General features: G+C 38.5%; 1 protein-coding gene across 1 annotated transcript in view; it reads left to right on the forward strand.

The window, feature by feature from the left end:
- Window positions 1-10987: 10987 nt before the first annotated feature.
- COL6A5 (collagen type VI alpha 5 chain) overlaps window positions 10988-21663 on the forward strand; it is a 117879-nt gene continuing 107203 nt past the window's right edge. The window contains exon 1 of the mRNA XM_019726036.3: window positions 10988-11129. The gene's annotated coding sequence lies outside the window, so the exon portion shown is untranslated. The remainder of the gene's footprint in view (window positions 11130-21663) is intronic.

Consider the following 21663-nt stretch of genomic DNA (forward strand, 5'->3'; position numbering starts at 1 on the left):
ATTTAATAAGTTGGCTTTTCCAAAACCAGATTGTTAGGAAGGTTGGATGGAGACCATGAAATTTAGGCCATTCAAAAGTCCTACTCATAACAAAGGCAAAATAAATGGGCATTGCAATTTGTAAATCAGGATTTCAGTGTGTGAATCAATTTTTTGGACTAGTGGTGCTCAAACCTGTCTGGTCAAAAGAATCGACTCTGGAGCCTTAAAATATCCAAATGCCTGATAACAACTTCAGGGATTCTGATTCCGTAGGGTTTTGGTGGCGCCTATATATATACATTTTTAAAACTCTCTACTGATATTTATATACAATTGACTTGAGAAAATATTATCCACAGCTTGATCTCTCCAATCATCTAATAAAATAAAAGCAAGAAAACTGAGGTCCAGAACTCACCAGGATACAACAGCTCCTTGAGATGAACATGTGGCAGTAAATTGACCTTACCCATTTGTAACATTACCAGTTTGGGTTTTGGGATTGCATGGTTTTTTAATTTAAACGGAATTTCTGTGTGTTATGTGCCATTGAATCGGCTCCACCTCCTGGTGATACTATGACTGACGTCCACAATGTCCTGTCCTCAGCAGCCCTGCTCAGCGCCTGTAGACTCATGCCTATGGCTTCTTTACAGAGTCAATTCATCTCATCTTCAGTTTTCCTCTTTTCCTGCTGCCTTTTCTTTTCCCCAGCATTATCATCTTTTCCAAAGAACCCTGCCTTCTCATGATGTGCCTGAAGTATGACATCTTCAGTTTTGTCATTTTTTTTTCCTTCAGAGATGTTTCAGGCCTAATTTGCTTTAGAACCCACTTGTTTGTCTTTCCAGTCATCCAAGATATCAATAGGATTCTCCTCCAATATCGTATTTCAAAGGAATCATTTCTTTCCCCATCAGACTTCTTCACTGTCCAACTTTCGCATCCATACATAGTAATTGGGACTACAAGGGTGTAAGACCTTAGCCTTGGTCTCTAATAATGCATCTTTGCTCTTGGTGATCTTTCCTAATTCTTTCATCACTGCCCCTCCGAGTCTCAGCCTTCTCTTGGTTTCTTGGCTGCCGTCTCCATTTGAATGGGCAACTGAACCAAGGTAAGCAAAATCTTTAGCAATTTCAATGTCTTCACTGTCTATGTTAAAGTTGTGTATTTTTCTCTGTAGTTACGACTTTTCTCTTCTTGATGTTTCAATGCAGTCCTGCTTTGGCACTTTCTTCTTTCACTCTCATCAGCAGTGGTTTCAGATCCTTGCTACTTTCTGCGAATAAGACCATTTCATCTGCATATCTTAAGTTATTGATATTTCTTCCCCCAGTTTTCACTCCCTCCGCTGAGTCCAGTTCCTAGTATATGTTCTGCGTACAGATTAAACAAGTAGGAGACACAATGTACCCTCATCTGACATCACTGTCCTGACAGTGGCTTTCTGTCCACAATGCAGGTTACACATTAGGACAATCAAGTACTGAGGTGCGCCATTTCTTTCAGAGCAACCCAAAGGTTTTTATGATTGGTGCAATCAAGGGCTTTACTGTAGATGAACTTTCTGAAATTCTTTAGCACACTTCAGTACCCAGGGAATGCTTGCAATTAGGTCTCGAGTACCTCTTCTTTTTCTGAATCCAGCTTGAACACCTGGCATTTCTTTTTCCACATAAAGGTAGAAACCTTTATTGCATCACCTTGGGCATCACTTTACTTGCATAGGAAATTATAAAAATGGTTCCATAGCTCCTGTGCTCCTGACCTTTCCTTTCTTAAAGATTGGGATGTATTGAAAGTTTCCAGTCCCTAGGCCGTGGTTTTGTTTTCCATATTTGTTGACATATTCTTGATAGGATTTTGACATATTCAGTCTCTGTTGTTTGAAATAATTCTATTGGTATCCCATCTACCCCTGGTGATTTCTTTCTTCCCAGTACTTTCAGGACAGCTTACACTTTGCTTTCTAGAATTACGTGTTTTTCCTCATAGGAATCTTCTTCAAAGGTATTTGTTATCCTTTTGCCTTTTCTGTATAGATTTTCAGTATACTGTTTTCATCTTCCTTTTGTTTTCTCCTGGTCAGATAGTATACTTCGTTGTTGGTTGTTCAGCATTCTTAATCTAGGTGTGAATTTCCCTTTCATTTCTTGGAATCTTCTGGTTTTCCCTTTTTGTTGTTCTCTTCTACCTCCTTACATTGACTTTTGTAATAATCCTTTCTATCTTTACATGATAGTCGTTGAGAATCCACATTCAGGATTCTAACCTGCTTTTGTCATCTTTTATTTTTGCCTCTCACCTGTCTGTCAGAGTTTTTAATATTTCTTCTGTCATCTATCTCGATTTTTCTTTCCCTTTTAATTGCAGCATTGTCTTTTTGCATAGGAAATAATATTTCTAGTTTCAGTCCACAATTCTTCTGGTTCTTGGTCAATTGACAGTGCAAATCTTTTATTTTATTTTATGTGGACTTTAAATCCATCAGGAATGGTATTTATGCTTTATTTTGGCACTATGGTTCTTTTAGTGCTCTTCTTCAGCTTTACTCTAATGTTTGTTATTAACAGTTTGTGGTCAGTACCACAACCTTTTCCTAGTCTTGTTCTGGCAGAGAGAATACAGCATCTCCATCTCCTGCTTCCGGTTACATAGTCTATTTGATTTCTGTCCTGGTCATCTGGTGATATCCTCGTATTCAGTCATCTGCTCAGTTTTTTGAAGCTTATGTTTACGACGGACAAGTTGTTGGCTTAGCAGAAATCCAAGAGTCAATCTCCTGTTTCATTTCCGACCCCTAGTTCAAGTTTTCTTGTACCAGTTGATTCTGCTTTATTTCCTAATTTTGTGTTCCAGTCATCTATAATTATCAGCATGTTTTGCCTCAGTGTATGATGAATTTCTTTTTGGATACTTGTGTAAAGGCTTTCAATTTCATCTTCTTTAGTCTCTATAGTTGGAGCATAGACCTGGATGATGGTTGTGTTAATAGGTTTTCCTGGAAGTTTTGATATTATTTAGTCAGATTTTGCATTTTAGCCCCTACCTACATGTGCTACATCTTGTCCCAGTATTAAAACCACTTTGTTTCTTCTGAGTTTGTTGTTTCTAGAGTAGAACACTTTAGAGATGTCTGAGTGGAAATGTCTCATTCTAGTCCAGTATAGTTCACAGACACCGAGCATTACAATATTTAGACGTACCATTTCTCGCTTTACAATTTCCAGTTTACTTTGGTTCATGCTTCTGCGTTCTGATTGGATGTGTTGTGCAGCATCCAACCCCTCCTGCCTTGGTGCACATCAGCCCTTAGCTGTCCTCTGGCTTTGGTCTAGTTGTGTCATTAGCAACAATGCCATTTGTGCTTGTTCTCTGCTCTTTCCCAGTAACTGTTTGGGTGCGCTCCAACCTGGGAGTCTCATCTTTCAGCACTATCTCATAGTTCATTTGGGACTGTCTGATCATAGGGTTTTCAAGGAAAAAAAAAGAAAAGAAAATGCAGCCGTGGTTTACCATTGCCTCCTGCTGTGTGAAGTGTGTGGGTCTAAACCACATGTGCTAGGGTCTGTGGTGTTGCAAACACCTACAAAATGTTAAGTGCCCTTGTGCTTACATTTGGAATTTGACCTATGCTTACAAATGGAATTTGACCAACCCCTAAAAATCTTCCCTGGGGAGTTGTCATTCTGGAGACTTAACATTTTGAAAATTTCTACACCTGCTGAGCAGGGGCTGTTGAACCTTGTATCTGATGTATACTTAACACACGGCTCCATCCACTGAGAAGGATTTGAGTTACTCTGAAGTTTCTGGTGGTTAGTCCTCTATTTCAAATAGAGACAAAGAACATAACTTTATTTTTTCTACTGTGGTGCTTTTCAAAATTTTTAAGTTACTTCAGGGCATTTCTGAGATACCAAAGGTAGTAAGAGATGATTACAGTAATTAAATACAACTAACATTTAAGTAAATGAAATAGTCGTTATATTAGCCAGGCTTCTTTTATTGAGTGAAACACAACTAACTGGTTTAAGCTAAGAAGGGCTATTTCGTGGCCAATGTGCACACCTCATGGGAAAGACAAAGTCTTAAAGATGGCTGGAATCTGGAACTTCTTGTGCTTCCAGAAGGCTCTATTTCTCTCCTCTCTGTAGGTCAACTTTCACCTTTAAATAATCTTCTTTCACAGTGAGCTTCCATCAGCTTTCAGACTCATATTTATCTTTTGAATCATGGAAACTGAGCCTGTCTGAACCCAAGGTCCCAGGGCTGACTGCCAATTTGGGTCAGAGGCTATCTCTAGACTAAGAACTATGGCTAAGTAGGTGGAAAAACTGGCAGCTTTCTTTGGAAACATATAAGGAGAAGCATTATTTCCCAGGAGAGTGGAGGGGAATGTTCTAAGAATTCAAAACAATAGATATGCAAACAATAGTAGAAACATGGAAGTTAATTTATACAATGATCATATTGTGATTTGTGTAGGTATATATCTGTATCTATATCTACTACGTATATTGTTACAGAGCCTGGAAACTAACACTGAGTGGAGGTGATGATGAGGAAGAGGCTTCATAGAGGAGGTAACATCTGAGTAAATCTTTAAGGATCTAGAATTTTAGAATTTACTAGGCAGGCAAATGGAAACAGCATTTGCAAAAGTATGAAAGGATGGAATAGCATGGTATGCGTGGACAACAGACAGCTTAGATTTTGGTGTTAAGTTAGAAAACTAGACTGTGTCTAGATCACTGAAGAAATTTTATCCCTTGGTCTAAGTTTAACTTCATCCTGTAGGTATTGGGGAGTCCTATGGGTTCCTGGACGCAATATCTGAAGTGTTTGTTGGGGTGGTGGGAGTGGGAGGGCTTCCTACACAACACCAAGAAATTCTTGGACACCAGCAGGGTATCCGAGAAGTCAACTCAATTATGATACTGTCTATCCAGAGATAGTGTCAGATTTCATGACTTGAGGGCCTAGTCCTACAAGACTGCCCCCACCCACCTTCGGACACCAGTTGTAAGCTCAGGCTCTTACCTGTGCTTCTGACCTACAGCTACAAATTGGAGGTTGGACCCTCTCCAATCAGATGCCCATCCCAAATCTAGCTTGTTATCTGCACTTCTGACTGACTGGCTATAAGTCAGAGGTTCCCACAACCCCCTCCTCGGGTTCCGTTAATTTGCTAGAATGCCTCACAGAACTCAGAGAAACATTTTACTTGCTAGATTACTGGTTTACTATAAAAGGATAGAACATAAGAACAGACAAATAGAAGAGATACATAGGGCAAGTTATGGGAAAAACGGGATTAGCTTCCATGATCTCTCCAGCGAGACACTGTCCCTGAATCTCCACATGTTCAACAACCTGGCAGCTCTTTGAACCTTTCAGATTTTTTTGAAGGCTTCATTACATAGGCATGATTAAGTAAATCATTGGCAGTTGGTGATTGATTCAACCTCCAGCCCCTCTCCCCTCCTGGGAGGTGGGAGTGAGGGAACCTGAAAGTTCCAACCCTCTAATCACAGGGTTGGTTCCCCTGATAATCAGCCCCTATCCCTAGGTTACTGAAGGTCTTTCGAAAAGTCACCTCATTAACATAATTAGACACTTTTATCATTCTTATCACAGAAAATTACAAGAGTTTTGGGAGCTCTGTGCCAGGAATGGGGAAGAAATACCAAATATAACATATTTCTTATTATGAATTACATTATCACAGGGAACCAGAGTTTTTTCACGAGGTGAATGTAAAATCAGATTTTCATTACAGGAGGATTGTTAAGCAGTTCTCAGGTTCAGACTCCAATCTGGAAACTTGAAGTTGGCCTACAGCTCTATACTCACCCACAGCTCAGCACCCTTCCCAATCCCAGGGACTCATGGAAAGGGACACAGTTCGTGCTGCCAGAGAGGCTCACCTTATCCTCCTGATGATGCCTCTGTATGACTTTTTACTGGAGGTCACCAGCTCAGACTTGCACCAACACCAGGGTGAATACTGGAGATGAGGTATCAAGGAAGGGTGGGTCCTTCAGGGATATAAGTGCTGGTTATGGAACATCAAAGACAAATTGAAATCACATCGGTAGGTTGTCTGGGTTTGCCTCACTACCTTCCTTGATGAAGCTGACTTTTATCGCAAGTACCTGGGCTCATATTTCCACTGGCCTCTGAAAACCTGACAGACTGAAACTTTTGGGGGCACAACCTTTCTTTCTTGCCTGTGTTGAAGCAGGAGCAGAAATCCCGAATCATAAGGTTGTATTTTCTATGTTTCAATCCCCTCTTCCTTCCACTATTACTCCTTCCCAGGAAAAAATAATACATGTAAAACAACATATATATATATATATATATATATATATATATATATATATATATATATATATATGTATAGCAAACATAGCTTTCTCCTCCTTGGTAGCTGAAGATGCTTGGTCACAGGCCCAGTGAGTGACAGGGCTTGCCTGCCACCCAGTGTTTCATTACAAGTGATGAGAAAGTAACTACACTGGTGTGTCCTTTGTTATCTGAGGTCTCCTGCAACTCCCCTGGGCTTGGGGTGCATGTGCTGTCACTTCTTGCAGGGCCCTGTCCTCAGTCCTTGCAATTTCTTTTTGAATAACCCTGAATACTGTTGGCAAAGGCAGAGGAAATTTCACACTAGAATTTTGCTGTGTCTAAACTATCTGTGTTCTCTGCCACACAGAAATGCTTTGCTAAAAAGATCTTATCTGTTATTTGGTGCGAAAGAATTAATAATTGCATTCCATGTCGTTTGTGAAATGTACTATTTCCACCAAGCAGGGGAAAAAATGCTGTACCAAATGACTTTTAGGACAAGAATTCACATGCGCAAAGGGGAAGAAAGTAGTATTTACTCAGCACGTCTATATCCTTGCTTTTACACTGTCGAATTAGACATAGGTGACATATCTTGTCCTCACAAGACTCTGTAGCAAAAATATTATCCGTGATTAGTAGATGGGGAATCTGAGACTTAGAGAGAGATTAAGTAATTTGCCTAAATCACACAGGCAATAAAAAAGAGAGCTGGGTTTCAAATTTAGGTTGCTCATGTTCCAAAGACTAAGCTTTCTGTCACAATGTTCAGACACACAAGTACAGTATTGCATTTCATTCTTATGACATTGTTGTGTGGCAAATGCAATTCTTTCCATCCTTTTGAGTCACCTAACTATCAAAGTTCATATAATAGTTCAGATGATGTTGCCTTAACAGGGATAGCACATTTCCTGCAATAACTTGGAAATATATAACAGAATTGTTATTCTTGTTCAACAGGGTTTTAAAAATATATTTTACTAGATTTTTATTACTTTTAAAGTCAAGGTGGAGAACCAAAACTGAAATTGGCTTTGGGTTGTTTAGAAAGACTCGTAGCTATTATTCTTGCTGGATAAATCAAGGGAACTTGGGCTTTGAGGATTTTCGCTTCCGCTGATCCTGGGGACCTCTTCCCTGTTATCTTCACATTCACCTTCCTATCCAGGATACATGAAGTTTCTTGTATTTTTTGCATATCTGAGATGTTCTTAACCACTTAGGAAGTCAGGGTTGCCACTTATTTTTACCAGGAACTCTTGGGATTTCTCCTTCTAACTGTTCTTCTTGGAAGTGGAAGGTTTCTCCTAACAAGACACGGTGCCCCAGCATTTCAGAGTTGGACTCGAGGACTCTTTAAGACCTACCTCTCATGTCACACTCTTAATCAGCCTTTATTGATTCTAATCCTCTCAACCACTCACACAGTGTTGACTTTCACTTCCTCTGTGATGCTGTAACACGAAACAAACCCAGATCACAGCATGCTTGTCAACTCTTGAGTTTCCCCCCAGAAGACCACCAGAAAAAAACTGTTGATCAATGGAAGCTAGTTAATCAGATTTATTACAAATGCACACCCTATTGACAGAGTCTTAGTAGTGTCTCAGCAGGGAAGTCAGGGCAGGATGTTTATAGGTTTTAGTTCCCGCACTGGGTGAATTTTAGGTGGATTTGCCAGCTAGTGAATTGGTTGGGTTTGGCAGAGTTTATGATATACTAGTTTTGGATTGGTAGACACAGGGAAATGAAGTTGTTGAAGCACGTCTTGTTGAACAAGCTGGTTGGTATTGATAAGTAAGCTGTTTTGGTTAGTCACAATCCTGTCTTTTAGGAGCAAGCATTCCCTGGAGCAAGCAGCTAAGTCATTTTTGCTTGTTCTCAATATCGCTTAACATAGAGAAAGGAAAGTATACCAGATTTCAATATTGTTTAATACAGGAACAGGAAAGTGTGTTGGCTTTAGTTATCAGCATTGCATTTTATTTATTATTGTTATTTTTACCTACTGGTATATAGGCGTACAGAGTACTATTGAGTCACGTGGTGAGAACAATGTTTCCTTTTTTCCTTTTTAATAATTCTGATTGTATCAAGGAGAAAGTCAATCGTGTTCATTTAAATCATTGCCCATCTGCAATCATCTTGCATATTTCTGGAAATATGTGTTGCACAGTTTTGGAAATACCATCAATATTTCTCTGTGGGAATTAAGGAGTATAAGAGTAGAATACAGTTTGATATTACTCAGTCTAAAACAGTTGCAGAAAACCCAGCCTGTAGAGGTTGGGTTAATGGAAAGCAAATATAATTAAGAATGAATTCTGAGAGAACAAAATCCACAATTTTGGAATTCTGGATTTCTATTCTTTTATTCAATACCTTTTCTTTTTCTAGAAAAAAATGGTAAGTGAAACCAAAGCAGATAAATGTCCAACTAGGCCACTTTCTGTGTTAGGAAATTGGAAACTTGGTGATTTTAGTATTTAAATTCCTTTAAATGTCCAGCTTAAAACTCCTGCTTTCTGAAACAAATTAGATTAATAGATCCTTAGTATAATAAATGTAGTTTTCAATAGAGGACAAATTTTGCATTATAATTTCTCTAGGGAAAAAACTTGTTTCAATTTTATAAGCAGAAGAGAGGAAAAGGCAATGTTGAATTCTACAGAAGAGGCTATAGATGGCCAAAGCCACTATTACATCACATTGTGATTGTGAAACCTAAATTGTGATTGTGTTTCAAGTGAAACCATTCCTACAATAATGTTTTCCAGAGAAGTTACTAAGATAAAAAACCCAACTCCCTTTGACTCCATTGATATTTGATTACTACTTCACTAATTGTGAAGTAAAAACCCCACCCTTCTCCTGAAATGAAATAAGCTCCTGTCTTCCCTTGGGATTTTACTAATGGTTGGGGAAGAATGTCTCAATTAATCTTTGCACACCAAGTTATATGGACACAGCATAGGCAAAGCTTCCACAGGGCCAGGCATGACTGTGAACTGGAAGTATGTTTTGTCTCTGAGACTCCAGCTTTCTGACCTTCCAGCTCTCAATGTCACTCTTCGTTTCACTCTGGTGGCTAAAGGCACATCTCCATTAAAGCCTGGACAGGATCTGAGACTCATTGATAGTAAATGATGAGTCTTGGGGTGGAAGAGGGTGGATCTCAACTAGGGAAACCATTCTTTGACATCTTGAGTTTGGTTTTTTTTTCTGGTTATGTTCTAGAAACAACACTGGGGGGTGGTGTATGAAGAGCATGCCTCCCATCTCTCCCCTCCATTCTGCTTTAATTGGGTTGTGTTGGTGGTTCTCATTCCATCTCTTGGGGGAGTTTTGGGGGGTCATGTTTGACAATCAGAACAGGTTTGGTGGGTGGTGCCAGCAGCAGTGGATATTCACAGCACTTCTCTGCCCTCCAACACACACACACACAAAAGAGAAACCTAGGGAGAGAAGAACCAGGTTTTGAGGCTCTGACCCCCATGGTCCAGGCTGAGACCTCTTCCCCAAGTTAAACAGAACTGTATTCTGTGCTGTGGAGAATACCCCATAATCCTCACTGTGCTGAGTGGATTTCAGAAGTCCAGGACGATTTTGGCTTAGAGTAAATACGCTGTCTTCTCAGGGAAACCACTTCCCTCTTATTAATAAAAAACAAAAAGAAAATCAGTTATTCCTTTACACATTTGTGTTCTCTTTGTTTAAAAAAATAATAATAATAAAAAGGAAAAGGTCCCGACAGCCTTCATTCAACTTCCTTCTCTCCGTCTTTCCAACCCCATTCCTTCTGAAACATACTTGAAAACTTTCTAATTAACTTCAGAAGCAGTCCCAGAATCAAGAGCTTTGGAGCCCAGGAGGTCCTTGCTGAGCCATCTCTCATGTTTCTTCTTGGTCTTTTAATAAACTTGTATCAGTGTCATTTTAGCATGTCTCATGTCTTCATGGACAGCCTGCAGAAGCTGGCAGGTTGAAGCAGTGCTCTGGCAGACTGAACTGTACAAGCCAGGGACATATAAAATCTTAACTGTGGCTACATGTCCACGACAAACAAGCAAACAAACAAATATGCCATTCATCTAAGAATAGGCAATGCTTTCCAAGTTTTTCATTGTGATCTATGTGCTAAATCACATGTTTATTATTGTTGCTGGTTCCGTTTCCCAGCCCTGCCCTTCTCGGAAGATGCCCGAGAGAACTCCTGCTACCATGAGCAGAGGTTCTCTCTGTCTCTCTCAGACCCCAGCTTCCCCCTCTGAGAATTTTCTCTGGTTCTCTGCAGGCTAGCTCTGAGGAAACCACCAGGGAACCATGGGCGCTAAAGGGCGAGGTCTCAGCCCAAGTCGCATCCTGGACCTCAGCTCAGGGTCCAGCACATGAAGGTTGCCCTCAGTTTCTGAGGAATTCTGCCTTGTCCAGCTCTTTTGGCAGCCTTCCCAAAAGAGCAGCTTTCCCCAAACCGCTGTGGACAAAGCCAACAGACAGCTGGAACATCTCCGGACTCTCAGAGGAAAACCCGAAGAGTTAAAAGCCCCTCCGGGGAGAGTCAGGCCAAAGTCAAAGGTCAGCGCTGGCTTAAAAGAGCCTCCCAGCACAAGCAGCGCACACTGGGTACCCACCTGCTGCGCTGCGTGGACCAGGGCTCCTGCGCTCCCTCCTGCTGCGTCCGGGGCGCAGAGAGATTGCAGAGCTTAGGCCTGCGCGTGGTGTAACCCTCTGGAGAGTTGGGGGCCGGCTCTAGGGTTCTGAGAGTCCCCAGACCCCGGGAAAGTTCGGTGAGTGTGGGGAGTGGGGGCTTGGAGCCTGAGACATGCAGAGGACCTATGTGTAGGTGTGCATAAAGATGAACCCTTCCTGCGATTTTGCGCTGGTAGGATGCTCTAAAATCCCGGACCCGAAAGAATTTTGCAAATGGTTGAGAGTAGGTTCTTAACACCAGACTCTTAGAGTTGGAAAGAACCTTAAAGCAAAGCTATTTGAAATGTGGTTCAAGGACTAGCAGCATATCTATCTCCTGGGACATTGGTTAGAAATGCATATTTATGGGCCCCACCCCAGACCGGCTGAACCAGAATCTCTGGTTTGGGGCCCTGGAATATGTGTTTTAGCAAGCTCCCCAGGTGATTTTCCTGCAGCTAAAGTTTGATAACCACTGACTTAGAAGTCACTTACTCTAACACTTAAGCCCCTCACGCCATGCAGGAACGTTCAAATAAACAGCACAGACCATGAGTGCACAATGAGCCATAAGGCATTAGACACTGGGGTCTATTCAGATATAATAAGAACTCTGAAACACTTGTGGTTTGTGGGGATTCTGTTTCGAAGTGTGAATTGTGGTCTTGGAGATTTCCTCCAAATAGCATTCAAGGTTTTAACAAACATTTCTGAGTTTCTACCATGTGTAAGGCTCCAAATGAGGTTTTTTCAAACTGAAGGAGAGAGTTATACACTCTTAAATCCCCAAACTGGCACCACATTTTTTCTTTAACCAGGATCTTTGTAATTTGGTGTAGTGCTTTATACCTCACATTTATTTTGCTGTGGTATTTGAGTGCTCCTTCTGAACTTAATTTTTGTTATTGTTATTAACCCAGAATATCAGAATAGATATTTTGGAAGAGATTTATTTACTTTGTGAATTCTGAACAAAAATCCTTAAGAGAAATTCACATTGGCAAGACATGTTTTGATCTTTGTATTGAAGTTTATGTGATACGTTTTATAAGTAGAATAGATAGGGACCCTGAGATTTCTTATGAATGAATCAAAGTGAGAAAGACAATTTGTCAGCTTTTCTGAGGAATCCAGTACTGGAGCTAGTTACTTCATACAAATTCTGAGAAGAAATCAGATGCTATGGGACAGCCCCTTAGAAACAAATGTGAATGCCAGGTAGACCCAAATTATGCTGTTCCCTGTTCTCCAAAGTTCTGAATCATTCCTGCAGATGGAGCAGGTTCTTTATCACTGCTGCGAACCTTAATCATGAAATATTTGATGATGAAGATTCTATGAATGGTTTGCTGTCTGTTGTGTGTTTTTTGTTTTGTTTTTTTGTTATTCTCCTTCGGTGGTTTAACTTAAATATTAAGTCTAAATCCACTATTGACTATTCTGAGACTCTGGAGCAAAACTCTGCGGATACTTCTCTGCAGTTTTCCCCTCTCTTCAATGAGTGGATGCAGGATGTATGGTCTTGGTGACATTTGCTGGCATTATCCCAAAGTTTCTTCCCAGAGTTCCCTACCTGCTATATAGTTGCAATGTTGAATCTTTATTAACATGTTAAAGAAGAGAAAATACTTAATGTGGTAGTCCTATATTTAATTGTGTGTACGTGTTTTAAGTTAAAACATCTAAAAGGCTTGTTCACAGATTTCAAAGGCTAACAGAAGTTTGAAAACAACTTTGGAAATGTTGGTAAAATTGCAAGCCATTGCTAGGAATGCCATAAGCCTATGTAAGTAAAGTTTGCCACTGTAAATATTCTCTATCCTGAATCATGGGTGCACACAGAGATTGTTCATAAGTATTGAAAGAACATACAACAATTAAGTTCTCGAACTCGTTGCAAAGATGTTGAGGGATTATTTATTATGAATTTGTGCCAACTGAACAAACAGTTAACCAAGTTTACTATTTGGAAGTACTGAAAAAGCTGTGTGAAAAAGTGAGACGAAACGACCTGAACTTTTCGCCAACAATTCATGACTCTTGCATCACAACAATGCACCAGTTCACACAGTACTGTCTGTGAGGGAGTTTTTAGCCAGTAAACAAATAACTGTATTGGAACACCCTCCATACTCACCTGATCTGGCCCCCAATGACTTCTTTCTTTACCCGAAGATAAAGGAAATATTGAAAGGAAGACATTTTTTATGACATTCATGACATCAAGAGTAATGTGATGACAGCTCTGATAGCCATTCCAGAAAAAGAGTTCCAAAATTGCTTTGAAGGGTGGACTGGGTGCTGGTATTGATGCACAGTTTCCCAAGGGGAGTACTTTGAAGGTGACCGTAATGATATTCAGCAGTGAGGTATGTAGCATTTTTTCAAGGATGAGTTCGCGAACTTAATTGTCCAATCTCGTATAATCAGCATCCCTCTATAAGAAAGTATAAGATTTACAAATATGTCTTGTTTTTCTGGTTGTTTTATGCTGTGATTTTTCTCCTTCAAGTTACAATCACTTTCCAAAGGGACGAATTTTTAACCCTAGAACATTTACCCAGAACCCTCTAGCTCTAACAGCAGAAGACAGGAATTCATTTGAGATGTGTACTTTTCATGACATTGCAGTTTGCTCTGAGGATGCCCCTGTGAATTTTGTAGGATCTCAAATCGAGGTCCTCTCTGAACAGGTGCGGAAGAGGAGGAAGGGGGCACTGGGCAAATCTGGGGCCTAAGATACTTAGGCGATGAATACCTACTTTATTAGAAAGGGCTAGATGGTGGGGCATTGGCAGTTCCCAGCATTTCAGTCAACCCTGAGTGACCTGTTATACGGCCTGGATTCTCTGACCTGTTTAAATTCTGATCCTCCAAGCCACTCTTTGGGGCATAGAGTAATTCAGTACTTGATCTCAGTAAAGTTCAACATTTGAAGGGCCCAAGTGACACCTTGAGCCTTAGCATGGCTAACTAATTATTATCTTCGACTAAGATAAGGGAAGTAAAGAAACCAGAATAGTGTGATGAGAGCTTTAGAAAGTCAGTGTAATGCAATGGAAAGAACATCATCTTTGCAGTCGGAAAGACTGAAAGTTTTAGGGTAAGCTGTACCAACTCTCTGATCCTCAATTTCTTCATCAGTAGTGTGGGCGTAATTATCATGCAAAAAGACCTACTTTACTTTTCTTTTTCCTTTTTATTAGTTTCAGACTTACAAAACATGTAATAGTTAGACATTTACACCACTCACAAAGTGATAACTCCCTCTCCCAATCTACTACCCTTCTGATATCTTATATAGCTGTTACAATTGACTCTATTCCCTATGCTGTGCTCCATGTCCCATGACTACATACATATATATATATATATATACATACATATATATAATATATATTGTATATATATATGTAAAGTTATAGTTGACATTCAACATTGTTTAGCTTTAGCTTCAGGTGTACACCTAAGTGGTCAGGCATCTATACCATCCATGAAGTGGTCTCCCTAATAAGACGAGTTCCCACCTGACACCCTACAAAATCTTTACAACATTTTATCTTTACACCATATAAAATCTTTATATTCCCCAAACTGTCTTTCATATCCCCGTGGCAATATTGTGGCTACCAATTGTGCTTTCTAATCTTCTCACATTCTCCCTCATCCCCACCCCCTCCCATCTAACAAACATCAGTTTTTTTCTCTATATCTTTGAGACTATTTCTGTTTAGTTTGCTCATTTATTCTGTTTTTTAGATTCCACGTATAAGTGAGATCATATGGTATTTGTCTTTCTCCATCTGACTTAGTTCACATAGCATAATGTTCTCTAGGTCCATCCACATTATTGCAAATGATAAGATTTCATTCTTCTTTATGGCCGAGTAATACTCCATTGTATAAATGTACCACAGTTTCTAAATCCAGTCGTCTATTGATGGGCATTTCAGTTGTTTCCATGTCTTGGCTATTGTGACTAATGCTGCAATAAACATAGGGGTGCATATATTTTGAACTAGCGTTTTGGATTTCTCTGGATAGATACCTAAGAGTGGAATTGCTGGGTCATAAGGTAGTTCCATTTCCAGTTCTTTGAGATACCTCCGTACTGATTTCCATAGTGGCTGCACCAATCTGCAATCCCACCAGCAGTGTATGAGGGTTCCCTTTTCTCCACATCCTCACCAGCACTTGTTGTTTGTTGATTTATTGATGATAGCCATTCTGACCAGAGTGAGGTGGTATCTCATTGTTGTTTTTGTTTGCATTTCTCTAATGATTAGTGAGGTTGAGCGTTTGTTCATATGTCTGTTGATCTATACGTCCTCTTTAGAAAAATATCTCTTCATGTCCTTTGCCCATTTTTTAATTGGGTTGTTTGATTTTACTGGTGTTGAGTTGAATGAGATTTTTTTAAATATAAATTTTGGATATTAACCCCCTTATCAGATGTATCATTGACAAATATCTTCTCCCATTCAGTAGGGTGCCTTTTTGCTTTATTGATGATTTCTTTTGCTGTGAAAAAACTTTTTAGTTTAATGTGATCCCGTATGTTTATTTTTTCTTTTATTTCCCTTGCCTGAGGGGTTATATCAGTAAAACTATTACTAAGGGTAATGTCTGCAAATTTACTTCCTACATTTTCTTCTAGGAGTTTTATGTTTTTGGATCTTACATTTAAGTAAAAAAGACCTACTTTTCTGCTGTGTTATACACCTTCTGAGTATATTTCATTGGCTAAGCTTAGCTACAAAGGAGGTTTGGAAATGAGTTTTTACAGCTGAGCACATTGCCCCATCCATAAATATAGAGGTTTCACTGATTAAGAAAGAAGGAATATTAGATACTGGATAGGCGACTAGAAGTCTCTGTAACATGCATGCAGGACAAGAATGGTTCTTTGGAGAATGGCAGATGATAACGGTTGTGGTGGGTTTGTGCTGTGTACCTGGGTATGCATTGGGGAATAGAAAATGGTAGAGAAAATATGTTAATAAGAAGTTTCTAGGCAACTGGGTGACTTGAGGATGACTATGTCAAACAGAACAACATCTGAAATAAAAGCACTCTGGGTGTGAAATTGTAGTAATAATGATATCTTTTTCTAGATCTTGAAGCAGTTTCTATAAATGTTTATATTTAAATCTCACAATAATCCTGAGAGGTAAAAAAAAGGTAGATGTGTTTATTGTTATTTCATTGATGAGAAAGTTGAGACTCAGAGTTATTAAACCCTTGCCGAGGAGTACATGCCCAGTTAGGACAGAGCTACTCTAGACATTAGCTTTTCTGACACCCAGCTGATCTCCTTACTGGAAAGGGGCAGCTTGTAGAAAAAATGACAGGATGAAGAAAATTATGCACACTTCATTGTAACCATTGCAATAAGGTAAGGAAAAAAGGTTGGAGAGAGGGAGATAAAATCAAGTTTTGCAAACAGTATCATGATTTAAGAGCCCATCTACCTGGGTTCAAACGAGCATTTTATCACATAGTAGCTGTGTGAACTTGGGTAAGATACTTAACATGACTTTCTTCTTCTGTCTTATGGACTAATAGTAGTACTCACCTCATAGAGATGTTGTAAAGATAAAGAACAAAAAAACAATGACAGGCACATAATAAGAAATATGGAAATGCTTGCTGTTTCATGTACACCATAGCTAAGAGAAACAATTGAAAATGAATGGAGTTAATTGAGATAGCTGATGACAAAATAAACCAAAGAAAAATCAATAGCTTTTATATAAAGTAGTAGCAAGCAGCTAAAAGTATAATGAGAGGAAAATATCTATTCTAAACAGCAATAAAGTACAAAATAGCTGAGAGCTATGAATGTGAAATGTGTAGGACCAACTCCAGTTGGATCCCTGTGCCTAAAGTTTACAGCCCTCCCTCCCCACCAAACACACCTTCAACAGCTGCACAGAAAATCTAAAGCACCATTATGGGTCTTATGCAAAAATACTTCCAATAAAAAAGGAGGCATTTGTTGTATGCAAAGCAAGGGTTAAGAATTATTCCAGGAAACAGAAGAAAATTACTCCAAACTCTAAAGCATTAGAGATCACAGGTTTTATAAAGCAAGAGCTCAAAGAAACGCAAGAGATAATGAAAGGCAAAGCCAAGGAAAGCACAAAAAGAAAATAAAACCTTTACAAAACCCAAACCCAAATTAGAAGCAGGTAGATATAAGTCAACCTTGTGAAAACTTGAGTTGTGACTTAGAGGACAGCTTTGGGAAAAATCTCATAGAATGCAGAAGACAAAGACAAAGAGACAAAAATAGAAAGAACAATAGTGATGGAAAACAAAGAAACAGTATAGGAGGACTATGTGGACTTTCTGGAAAAAAAATAGAACAAAAGAAACTAAAAAATATAAAGGACTGTATTTCTTTGATCTCAAATTATTAATTTCAACATGTGTCATTAATTTTAAAATAGCTTTTGAGGGATAATATATTAAATGAATGTGTCACAAGATATTTCTCAGTTTGACAGAGACTAAAATATAAAAAAGTATCTTTTAATTGAAGAAATATGCAATTATATGAAAACCTTCCCAAAGTAATAGAACATCTGAGTTGGCAGATCAAAAGTTTCATCATGTTCCAGAAAACAACAACAACAACAAAACCCCCAACAACAAAAAACAAAGATTAGCATGTTGCTATTTAAGGATAAAGGATAAACTCTCAAGGCAGAAAGGTTAAAAATAAATTAGGCTGACCATGTAAATTATCTCAGCTACATCAGATTCCAGAAGACCATGATAAAGAGCTTAGAGGGAAAATGAAAGGAATGAGACCAAAGAGTTCTATAGCCACCTTCTATATATATGGCTTGAGTTATATTTCTATCAGACAACACCGATTGAGGCTGCTCTACGTGGCAAGTTGAAAGGTATCAGAAAGACATTCTCAGTTATGCCAGACCTCAGTATACATAACCTGACCTATTGCTACTCAATTGTTTTCCGAGCATCAGCATTCTCTAGGAGCTTGTTCACAATGCAGAATCTCAGGACCCACTCTAGAGCTGCTGAACCAGAGCCTGCATTTTAACAAGGTGCTCAGGTAATTCTTGTGCACGTTAAAGCTTGAGAAACACTGTCTTAATTAACTACTTCCTAAAAGTCATCCAGCGCAGTGCTTCCTAACTGCTGAGTGTTGGAAGGACTGAGTGTGCTGAGACATTGCTCTCATTAGCCTGGGGCTGTGGGCTGGAACATCTTGGGATGAGGATGTAAAGAACATTGTCATTTTCTGTGTGTACCGTGAACTATAGTTGTGCTGTCCAATGTGGGTATCTAGTCACCCTATGTGGCTATTGAGCAGTTGAACTGTGACTAGTCTGAGTTGAGATGTGCTACAGGAGTAAAATACACACCAGATTTTGAGGACTTAGTAAGAAAAAAGGATGCAAAATGTCTCAATATTTTTTAATTGATTACACATTGTAATTATATTGTAGATACATTGGGTTAAGTAAAATATGTTATTTAATTATTTTTTTTCCTATTTCTTTGCTAATGTGGTCACTAAAAAATTTTAAATTACATATGTGGCTTGCGTTCTGTTTCTACTGGACAGTGCTGATCTGGTTGCTTTAGATGGCAAATGGAAGACTCAAGCTAAAGAACCCGACAATGTATATGGGCTTATAGGGCACATTAATTCTAGAAACTTAGAGAAGTCTACAATTCTTTAAACTTAGAAATAAAATGGAAGTAACAGTGGTATTGTGATCACAAAGCAAGAAATATAATTCTTGAGAGAAAAGCTACAGTATAAAAAAACCTAAAGTTTATTTCATGATAATAGTTTGGGAGACTCCGATTGCTCCTATAAAATTAAATTAAAGGAAACAAAAAATGAAGTGTAAGCAGACTAATTTTCTTACCTTTCATAGGTAGGGGCCGTAGGTGTTGTTTCATTTCTAAAGTAGGTGAATTTAGAAAATTAAAACATTTTATTTACAAATAATTTTATTTAGTTTGCTGTAAGTAAAAATCTGATATCTACTCTTCCAAATTAATGATTAAAGACGGGGAAATGATTGAAAACAGATGATAAGGCAAAAAAGTTAAACAAAAGAAAAGTAAGGAAAAATAAAGGATAATACGAGGTGTGATAAAAAAATACAATGAATATTTAAATTAAAAAAAATTATTGCAGTAAAATACACATTGCCATTAATCCCCCTCAAAATACTCCCCCTTGCTTTGAACACACTTATCCCATCGTTCTTGCCACTTTCTGAAGCAGTTCTGGAAGTCGTCTTTCGTGAATGCCTTTACTTCATCCTCCATCATGACAACGCTCTGTGTCACACATCGCTTCTGGTAGGACAATTTCTGTCAAATAAAAACATTATGGTGTGTCCTCATCCACCTTATTCACCGAATCTGGCAGCATGTGACTTCTGGCTCTTCCCCAAAGTCAAAATGACCATGAAAGGTAAACGTTTTGGATCAATTCAGGACATCAAGGCAGCCACAACAGTGCAAGTAAAGACTTATGAAAGAAGACTTCCAGAACTGTTTCAGAAAGTGGCAAGAACGATGGGATAAGTGTGTTCGAAGTGAGGGGGCGTATTTTGAGAGGGATTAATGGAAATGTGTATTTTACTGTGATAAACTTTTTAAAAAACATTTACCGTGTTTTTTTTTTTTTATCACACCTCATATCTACAATAGAGATAGAGATGACTGAGATAAGCCCAAACATGTATTTTATAATATAAAATAAAAAGAATTTAAATTATTCTCTTAAAATAAAAAGATTCACAGATTGGGTCAAAGAACTGAATCCAGCAAAATTCTCTCTTCCATATTTATATCTAAAATAAAGAGATTTAGTAATTGACATTAATGATATGCTATCCAAGAGACTATAATGTTATACTATATTATGTTGAAAGTCTACTGATGGGCATTTGGCTGTTTCCACGTCTTGGCTATTGTGAATAGTGCGGCAATAAATATAGGGGTGCATATGGTGTTTTGAATTAGCATTTTGGATTTCTCTGAATAGATAAGCAAGAGTGGAATTGCTGGGTCATAATTGAAAATGGAACTACCTTATGACCCAGCTATTCCACTCTTGGGTATCTATCCAGAGAAATCCAAAACACTAATTCGAAAAAATATATGCACCCCTATATTTATTGCAGCGCTATTCACAATAGCCAAGATGTGGAAACAACCGAAATGCCCATTGGTAGATGACTGGAGAAAGAAACTGTGGTACATTTATACAATGGAGTATTACTCGGCCATAAAGAAAAATGAAATCTTACCATTTACAATGATATGGATGGACCTAGAGAATATTATGCTAAGTGAAGTAAGTCAGACAGAGAAAGACAAATACCATATCAGTATGATCACATTTACATGTGGAATCTGAAGAACATTTTCAATTTTTTGAAATACCTCGTACTGTTTTCCACAGTGACTGAACTAATCTGCAATCCCACCAACAGTGCATGAGGGTTCCCTTTTCTCCACATACTTGCCAGCACTTGTTGTTTGTTGATTTATTGATATACTTGTTACAGTTGGTTGACATACATTGACATATTATCATCACCCAAAGTCCATATGGTACATAGGGCGCACTCTTGGTGTCATACATTCTGTGGGTTTGGACAAATGTATAACGACATGTATCTACCATTATAGTATCAGGCAGAATAGTTTCACTGCCCTAAAAATCGTCTGTGCTACCTATTCATTCCCCTCCCTCACAAACTCTGGCAACCACTGTTTTCTTTACTATTTACATAGTTTCCTTTGCTAGAATGTCATATAATTGTAATCATACAGTATGTAGCTTTTTCAAATTGGCTTCTTTCGCTTATTAAGATGCACTTAAGGTTTCTCCATGTCTTTTCACGGCTTGATAGCTCATTTCTTTTTAGCACTGAATAATATATTGCATGGTCTGGATGTACCACCGTTACTGAAGGATATCTTGGTTGCTTCCATGTTTGACAATTATGAATACAGCTGCCATAAACATCTGTATGCAGGTTTTCATGTAGGCGTAAATTTTTTACTCATTTAGGTAAATACTAAGGAGCATGATTGCTGGATTTTATGGTAAGAATTATGTTTAGCTTTGTAAGAAACTGGCAAACTGTTTTCCAAAATAGCTATACTGTTCTGCGTTTCCACCAACAATGAATGAGAGTTGCTGTTGCTCCATATCTTTGCCAGTATTTTGGTTCTCAGTGTTTTGGATTTTTGCCATTCTAATATTAATAGATGTAGAGTGTTATCTAGTTGTTTTCATTTGCAATTCCTTAATGACATAAGATGTGAAGCATCTTTTCATATGCTTATTTGCCATCTAGTATATTTTCTTTGATGAGGTGTCTGTTCAGCTCTTTTGCCTACTTTTTAATTGAGTTGTTCATTTTCTTACTGTTGAATTTTTAGAGTTCTTTGTGTATTTTGGATAACAGTCCTTTATCAGACATGTCTTTTGCAAATATTTTCCCCAGTCTGTGGCTTGTCTTCTTATTCTTTTGACAGTGCCTTTTGCAGAGCAGTTTTTAATTTTAGCAAAGTCCAGCATCCGTTATTTCTTTTATGTATCTTTCTTTTTGTGTTGTATCT

Source organism: Rhinolophus sinicus, chromosome 5 (assembly GCF_057876585.1).
Source record: "Rhinolophus sinicus isolate RSI-liver-muscle chromosome 5, RSI-T2T, whole genome shotgun sequence".
In the NCBI taxonomy this organism is placed as follows: Eukaryota; Metazoa; Chordata; class Mammalia; order Chiroptera; family Rhinolophidae; genus Rhinolophus; species Rhinolophus sinicus.